The sequence below is a fragment of the Carlito syrichta genome, unplaced genomic scaffold (genome assembly GCF_000164805.1).
Source record: "Carlito syrichta isolate Samal-C Ts95f unplaced genomic scaffold, Tarsius_syrichta-2.0.1 Scaffold309271, whole genome shotgun sequence".
In the NCBI taxonomy this organism is placed as follows: Eukaryota; Metazoa; Chordata; class Mammalia; order Primates; family Tarsiidae; genus Carlito; species Carlito syrichta.
The window spans coordinates 96,581-104,906 of record NW_007253367.1 but is presented as its reverse complement, the minus strand read 5'-3'; positions in this window follow the sequence as shown (position 1 = coordinate 104,906).

Here is an 8,326-nt window from a genome sequence, read left to right as displayed (position 1 = left end):
TGAATCCTGACTCCACACCTCTATCTGTAAAATGGGGACAATAACAACATCAATCCCATAAAGTCTGTTGTGGTAATATGAGACTGTAGTTCTGGCAACTTGGAAGGCTGAGGGGAAGGATCGCCTGAACCCAGCCAGTCAAAGCTGCGGTGGCTGTGAGCATGCCACAGCACTCCAACCTGGGCGACAGAGTGGGACTCCAACTCAAAAAAGAAAAAGAAAAAAAGCTGTGACGCTAATACATGTAAGATGTTTAGGGCTGTGTCCGCCGCATAGTAGGGCACTCAATAATACCTAAATAACATTATTATTATTATTATGACAATTGAATTAGTTACCTGCCTTGCAGTTTCCTCAGGGAAATCTCTTGCCTTCAGAGTATGTCAGACTCTATTAAATGCTCTTGCAGCTATGGTGGTTATCTTTTCTTGAACTCACCACAAGTCAAAATTCAAAAAAAAAAAATGCAAATTTGTGTGATGATTAATTTAGTGACATGCTCCCTCAAGATCCAGTAAGCTCCTTGAGAGCAACTCTCATAAGCATATTTCTCCAGTGCCTAGCCCAGTCTCCCATACTTCTTAAACACTCACATACACATTGAGGAATGGAATACATAAAAAGAAAAAAGGTAAATGGCTATCTCTAAGGGTTATTTTTTATGTGCACTTTTGCTTTAATTTTTCATCTTCATCACAGCATTTTCCTATTCAAAATGTGTATGTAACACAGCATGCCAAGGCAGTACAGAATATTTCATTAGCAGACTGAGAAGAAGGAGAAAAAGAGGCCATTTACATGTAAATGTATGCTTAACTCAGCCCCTGATGGAGAATACCCAAAGGGTCCCACCAGCTTCCTTAGATAGTAATTGGAAGCCTAATTCAGATAGGTTAATTGTAGGGTAGTGGCGATGCATGCTGGCCTGTGCAAAATAGCAGCAGAGAGACTGGCAAGCTGCCTCCACGGGATGCAAAATAAAATAATGCTGCAGCATCCACTTCCATTGGCTTTAGCATGTCACTAGTCAAGGGTAACTTGGAAGAAATGGAAATATTTCTTTAGATTAAAAAAAAATTCTGTGACCCATTAAGTTGTTTTACTAAGAACAGCTTAGGCTGCATCACTTGTCCTAATTAAAACTTTTGAAATTTATGAGCACTTCTGGAATAAGAGTTGTGTTTGTTTCTTCTCTCTAATTCAAGTTTTATCTCCCATACAAGATGATCTGGCTTCAAATACCTACAGTAAGACTACGAATAGTGTGCTTTGGGGTGCACTTCCTAACCTCTAAAAACTTCAACTTGCACTTCTGTAAATCATAGATAACATGTGAATTCCAAAGTTAAAATATACCATGACATAATCAATGTGCAGTGAATAGCCTCATGCCTGTCTCTAAGTACTCAGATAATGTTAGCTCTCTCTTCTTCAAACTGGTTGACAGTTTCGTATAAAGTTAAACATACATTTACTCTATGACTCAACACTTCTCTTCCTAGGTTTTTACCCAAAATAAATAAAAATGTATAACCAAAAAAATATTTATGGAAGAAAGCACATAAGAACCAAAAAAGAGCAAAGAAAGGCAGCCATAACTATCCATAAGCAAACATGTGCTTTTATAGATAAGCAAACTGTGTTTTTATCTATTGGGTGAAATACTATTCAGAACTGAAAAAGAAAGAGCCACAGATAGGGGAAGCAACACGGATGAAACTCTAGAACACTATTTATTAGAAGCCAAACACAAAAGAATACGCACATGCTATTTTTATACCTATGAATTTACAGAACAGACAAAATAAATCCGTGATGATTCAAGTCAAAACAGTGGTTACCTCTTGGGAGCTGGGAAGCAATTGCAAGTAGGCCAAATGAAATGTTCTGGGGTAAAGGAAAAGCTGTATTAATTGATTGGGATATCAGTTGCATGTGCATACCCATTTATCAAACTCATTAATTTTGTATGTAACTGTATATACATTTTGCTTCCATAGGAAATAATTAAACATACAAATTTAAGGGCAAAGATTGAAACTTTCTAATGTTTTCCTCCTGCATCCAGAAAGATTTCTATCAAATAGTAAATGAGTGGATGTTTGTTGATTTAAATGTTTTCTTTATATATATGCACACATTTGCATGCTTTCACTCTTTCTATATGTCTATATATATATAGCTACAAATATATATAATATATAGTATAATGCATATTTTATCTGTGATATATACCATCCACTACCTCTAGCCCCAACCGTGCCAACCCCAGGAGCTTGGTACTGGTCACTGGCCAAACCATTTGCTGCTCCTTTAACTACTCAATTATATTGTCAACAGTCTGAGGAGGGAATCAGTTCCTTTTTCTTCTCTTTCATTTCCCTTTCTTTTATCCATCTACTATTGCATCAAGTTTAGCATAATCTTCAGTATGTGCTCAGAGAATGAATAAAATGGTAAGGAAACATCTATTTAGAGACCACTTTAAACATCTTTTGAGTGTCCACCTCTGAAAACCTTAATGTTTATTTTATCTTACATTTTTACCGTCATAAGTAGAATTAGCAAAATGTTTATTTTTGTTGGTAATACTAGAGATATCAGTAGTGTTTTACTATTTTTTTACAGACTTGATTTATTTTTTGAAGATTTTTCTTTTACTTCCAGCTTTATGAAAGACTAATTGAAATAAAAGTTATATATATTCAAGGTATGCAATGTAATGATCTGGTGTACATGTACTTTTTAAATAATTATCACAATCAAATATGTTAACACTTTCACTCTTTTGACTACATAACATATTATCATAGACTAAGATGTAAAGCTTGCCTGAATTAATCATTTAAATATTACGTTTTGACTTTGTGATTTCTTCAGAAATCTCTTCTATTTCAGTTTAGCCACATAGGCGGGCATGAGAAGAGTAGTTTCTTTTTTTTTCCAAGTTATATTTATTTGTTCAAAAAAAAATTTTTTTTTTTTTTGAGTTGGAGTCTCACTCTGTTGCTCAGGCTGGAGTGCAGTGGCACACTGCTCATGATCACCAAAGCCTCGACCTGCTGGGCTGAGGCGATTCTTCCACCTCAGCCTTCAAGTAGCTGGAACTACAGGAATGCGCCACCATGCCCAGCTAATTTTTGATTTATTGTAGAGACGAGGTCTCGCCATGTTGCTCAGGCTGGTCTCAAACCCACGGGCTCAGGCAATCCTCTTGCTTCCGCCTCCCAAAGTGCTGGGATTACAGGCTTGAGTCACTGGGCCTGGCTTATTTGTTCAAAAAAAATTTAACTTATAATTTGATCAATGTTAAAATTATAGTATGAAACTACTTGTAATTTAGAAATGTGCCCTATGAACATACCAAGAGTCCTTCCAGAAATGCTATGTGGGTAGAAATTCAGGATTTCATGTAACATTTTTAAGTCAATGAGTTACTAAATTTCCTACCAAAACCTTTTGTTATTTTCTAATTATTTCTAAATTCTATTCTGGATCTTAACAAAATATTCTAGCTTAAAGTAAGCAGAAATATACACAGGGACTAGGAAATAAACCCATATTTCCAAATCAAAAACCCATCTATTCATACAGCGAATATTTATGACATATTTAATAGGTATCAAGTATCATGCCAGGCATTGATGATACAAAGCTGAATGAAGTCTGTATCTATCCTTCAGTTCTAATAATACTATTCTTATATACATAATAACATTTGCTATTATTACTATGGTTATCTTGATTAAGCTGGATATGATGTCTGTTACTTCACTCTTGTCTCCCAGTGGTGAGCAGAATAATAGCTTCTCAAAGATATCTGCAACCTAATCCTAAGAACCTTGAATTTTTGCAAAAGAGACTGAAAATAAATGAGTGAAGGATGCTGAGACAGAAATATTATTCTGGATTATCTGGGTGAGCCCAATGTAATCATAAACTCCTTGTAAGTGAAAAAGGAAAGCAGATGAGTCAATTTGAGAAGGAGATATGGTAACAGAAGCAGTGTTTGGAGTGATACTATTGCTGACTTTCTAGGCAGCCTAGAAAAAGTAAGGAATGGATTCTTTCTTAGATCCTCCAAAGGAACTCAGTCCCACCAATACCTTGATTTAAGCCTAGTGACACATTTTAGATTTCTGACTTCCAGAAATTTAAAATAATAAATTTGTATTACTTTAAGTCACTAAGTTTGGGTTAATTTATTACAGCAGCAATAGAAAACTAGGGCTATTACCCATCCACTACTCCCCTTAGTGTTTCTATTTTCAAATAGAGACCATGAAACTTCGAGTAACCTTCAAAAATCACACTTTTCGTGTATGACTGTATAAATGCATGTATGACTGCCTAAATGCATGACAGAGCTCACTGCTAGTGATAACAGTTTTATACCAGGTATTCTAAAATGTGAATTCCTGAGAGATAAGATGAAGATCATATGATCAAACAATTGTAACATAATGATTTGAAACTAAGATAGAGGTATTCACAATATGGGGTGGTGTTAGGTGATGGTGATTGAATTAGCCACAGAAACACTCAATTCATTAACTTATGATGGCCCTATTTTAAGTAGATTCTACTGTAATCCCATTTAACAGATGAACAAAGAAGTTCATAGTGGATAGGAAATTTGTCATGGTCACACATCTAGAAAGTAGGTAGTGACAGTTCTAACTTACATTTGTCAGAATCAATGTTTAGCCATTACAAAACCAGTCACCTTTATGGGTTTTTATTTCTGGCAAAGAAATCAAGTCAGGGATTCGTTTTGCTTATGATAAAGAATGTCTTTACACGGGAAAAAAATTGCTTCATCCTGATCAAAAAGGGAAGAATGAATAAGAGACTAACGGTTGGTTAAAGTATTAGAAATTCTAGAAAATGAACAGCATGAAGATGTAAAACCCTAGAAGACTCCAGAAAAATCCGATATTTTAGAGTAAACAGACCTTAAAGTTCTAAAGAGAATGTTCTAGTCAGAGAAGCCTACTGTCAAAGCAAATCAAAATATCAGTGACTTGACACAATAAAATTGCATTTGTTATTTACTTGAAGGTCCAATAAGAGCCTACCTAATTAGCATACTCTTCTGTGTGATTCTCTACCTAATGATGCTCCCTGGATCTAGGAGTTTTTTATCGTGTGGGTGTGACAATAAAAGGACTCCCCTAGGCTTTGGAGTTCTTCTTATCAGACTCATAGAAGGGGAACAAGAATATTTGGAAAAGTGTAAAAGCTATTTTAAGATATTCGTTAATATATTTTTTGAGTTGTTAAACAACAAACACTGTTTTATGGACAAAGGACCAATGTGACTCACAAATTTGTCTATTACTCCTAAAGTCTCTTATGGAGGCTTGAAGGGTATCCTCCTGAACTGAGTTAGCATAGTTCATATTAATTGTGACTAGGTTAGAAAATCCCACCAACTACAACGAGCTTGTGTGAGTTTTGTATACCAGAAAGGCAACATCAGAATCCTCAATTAATGTTAGATTTTATATTCTGAACAACTTTGATCATTGTTTTTCTTTTGTTTTATCTTTGCCACTGGCACAGTAGTAGTTAATGAAATAGTAATCTGGGCTATGCAATTCTTTTTTTAAAAAGAAAATTAAAAGAATATCGCCCTATAAAAAGGACCTAGATTTGAGATAATTTTTAAAAATTCTATAGTGGAGAAGTAAACAAATGAATTTGAATTTTAGAAAAGGGTGTTTACCTTATTAAATATTTTAAAGGGCTCTATTCAAGTTAAAAACATATTTTATTATAGCCCAAATCCAATTTCAATGTTGAAATATAGATCTTTAATAACTACACCCCTTTTTTCCTAAACCCTCCCATCACCGATCTTATAAAAGCTGTCATTTGTAGGCATTCCATACCTCAAAAAAACTAGAGGAAAAAACTGAAAGCCAATATTTTCATCAGTTTGGAAAATGCTATCATACATCTTTACACATTTTAATTTGAAGAAGTTGGCCTTTGGAATTGGAAGGATTTCGCAAGATGTTCAGTCATACAATAAGACAGGCATTACTATTTCTGATGAAGAATCAGAGAACTATCTAAGGTCTCACAGTTAAAGTGTGGAACCAGGATTCAGACCTAGATGTTTGTTATTTCAAAATCTATGAATCACTTAAATTAAGTAAATGCTTCCATGTTTAATCAATCAATAAAAGTGTGTGTGTGTGTGTGTGTGTGTGTGTGTGTGTGTGTGTGTGTGTGTGGTGTGTTAGTATGTGCTGATTTTCTGCTAATCCGTAAATTTGAGTGACTTTGTAAGAGTGCATTTGAAGACCTATACCCAAAATATGCTTTAAGATTGTCTTATGTCAATGCTGAACTAGTTTAATTACAGAACAACTCTGTCTAAGATTCCAGAAGAAATATTCAGAGATCGTGTATGTCATATACACTAGTGGGATCTGGAGGGAGTGATTACAGAATATAGCATTCTTTCAATTAATTTTCACAAAAGACTAAATCAGACTAGCCTTTCCAACCCTATTATTGAAGTCCACATTTTCAGCTGAATAAAAATTTAGTCATTTTTTTCTATTAAGATTTCTTATTTTCAATATTACCTAATCCTAACAGTTACGGGAAACCCTCATCTCATATTAAGTAAACTCATTTCCATTTTTTCTTGGGAGAAAAATAATAAAACCTCAGCTGCATTAATGCTAATGGCTTATCGAGCATATTTAGAATAAACACAAAATTGTTATGATATTCTTTTTGTAATTTCATGGCAATATAATAAGGATTAGTATATGAACACTAGACTATAATAAAGAGGGGAATTAAAATCAGTCTCATATTTGCAGCAGATAAACCTCTGAAAATAGGTTAAAATGCTCCCTTAAATATCATAATAATTGGAATATGTGAATATTTTCTCTTCTTGAAGTAAGTTTCACTTATCAGCATGTTACAGAAGGCAACAATTATGTTTCAGGTATAGAGAGATTTAAGACATCAAAGTAAAGAAATGGAAAAAGGATTCATATTTTATATATATATTTTTTAAAGTCATCACTTGCAGCCATCTGGAAAGACCTGCTGCCCACCAGTAAGAACAGAAAGGAAAAGAAGCCCAGGTTTTCCCAATGTTTGCTGCATCTTGCCTGACCTCCTAACTCTGTTTAATGGAGGACCTCAGATCATGCATTTTTCCTCACCAGATTTGCTAATTCCACATATTCTTCTTGATATTTCCAACCAGTACTTACAAGATATGATTTACTCTCCTTTACCCCTGGGATGGCCATATTTCTGAAAATAGGAATTTATGGACTACTCCCAACCCCAAACCACACTTCATCTCTAGCAGGGTCACCAACAGTCCTGGTTATCCTGAGACTGTTTGGATATTAGCATTGAAAGTCCCATATCAAGGGAAATCCTTCATACCTGGGCAAATTGGGGTAATTGTTCTCATTAAACATTCTTTGGTATTTTATATCCATACCATTACCATACCAGTAAAAGAGACTGGGGGAAAGTTGGGACATTTATCATCAAAATCAAACTTCATTGTAAAAGACATTATCAATGAATATCAATAAAATAAAATAATATCAATAAAATGTCAACTAATAGTATATTAGTTGTATTTTATACAATACATTACATTATGTGTGTACAGTAATCTTCTATACATTATTTTACATGAATAGTTTTAGTCTTGTTACAATGTTGGTGATGAAATGATTACGATAAATTGATAAATTGTATTTTTTAAGATTGTTTATTTTTAGCAATCATTTCAGTTTGAAAAACCAGACAAGGGCCTCACTTATAAATTAAGCTATTATGTTAGAAAAAATGTTCTTTCAACCATAAATTATGAGATTTGTTAAGTAATTTGCCTATTGAAAGACTATTTGGACCCTGTTCTTATAACAAACCAGTTATAAGAACAGTAAAAAACAGAAGAAAAAGAGCCTGGGGAATGCAAAATGTCTGATAGTCATGGGTAGATGAAAAACTTTAAATAATTGCTCCAAATTTTGATGACTTTTTGTTTTGCAAACAGTTTATTATTTTCCTGGAAAGCTATTTTTATTTAATGTTTTGGAAATAGTAGCTTAATTCATTTGTTGCAAAGAAATTCATAGCTGAATACCTATGAACAAAACTTGTTACTTGTGAAGAACTTCAAAACATCTATTCATCTGAAGTTGCATCCATGGACCACTTGTTCCAGTCTTCAGATATAGTCAAGAATAGGAGAGCACAAATATCTGAACTGTAATTTTTCATGAAATATAACTGACATTCAAAAGGGCATTCAAAATTCTAAAAAGAA